This window comes from Trichechus manatus, unplaced genomic scaffold (genome assembly GCF_000243295.1).
Source record: "Trichechus manatus latirostris isolate Lorelei unplaced genomic scaffold, TriManLat1.0 scaffold00010, whole genome shotgun sequence".
Classification (NCBI taxonomy): Eukaryota; Metazoa; Chordata; class Mammalia; order Sirenia; family Trichechidae; genus Trichechus; species Trichechus manatus.
In genome coordinates, this window is record NW_004443946.1 from 4,629,198 (window position 1) to 4,630,032 (window position 835).

Genomic DNA, 835 nt, shown 5'->3' on the forward strand with positions numbered 1-835 from the left:
CTACTTGACTAAGAGGCACATTCTTCACAAGTATCACTTTATGTCCCACAGTCCAGTCCAATCGCTGTCTGAAAAGTTGGCCTCAGAAATTGTTTTAGTTCTGGAATGATAGAGAGTCCAGGGGCCATGCCTCCGGGGCGCCTCCAGTCTAAGTCAGACCATTAAATCTGGTCTTCTTACTAGAATTTGAGTTCTGCATCCCATCCTTCTACTGCTCCATCAGGGACCCTCTGTTGTGTTCCCAGTCAGGACGTTCATTGGTGGTAGCCAGGCACCATCTAGTTCTTCTGGTCTCAGGCTGATGAAGTCTCTGGTTTATGTCTCTTGGGCTAATTCTTTCCTTGTGTCTTTGGTGTTCTTCATTCTCCTTTACTCCAAGTGGTTGGGACCAATTGATGCATCTTAGATGGCCGCTTGGAAGCTTTTAAGACCCGCGACATCACTCACCAAAGTATGATGCAGAACATTTTCTTAACAAGCTTTGTTATGCCAATTGACGTAGATGTCCCCTGAAAGCATGGTCCCCAGACCTGGCATCCCTGCTACTCTGTCTCTCAAAGTATTCGATTGTATTGAGGAAACTTCTTAGCTTTGGTTTAGTCCAGTTGTGCTGGCTTCCCCTGTAGTGTATACTGTCCTTCCCTTCACCTAAGATGATTATTATCTGTCTAGTTAGTGAATAACCCTCACCCTCCCTCCCCACCCCCGTAACCATCAAAGAATGTTTTCTTCTGTGTTTAAACCTTTTCTTGCGTTCTTATAATAGTGGTCTTATACAGTATTTGTCCTTCTGTGACTGACTAAATTCACTCAGCATAATAAGTTCCAGCTTCCA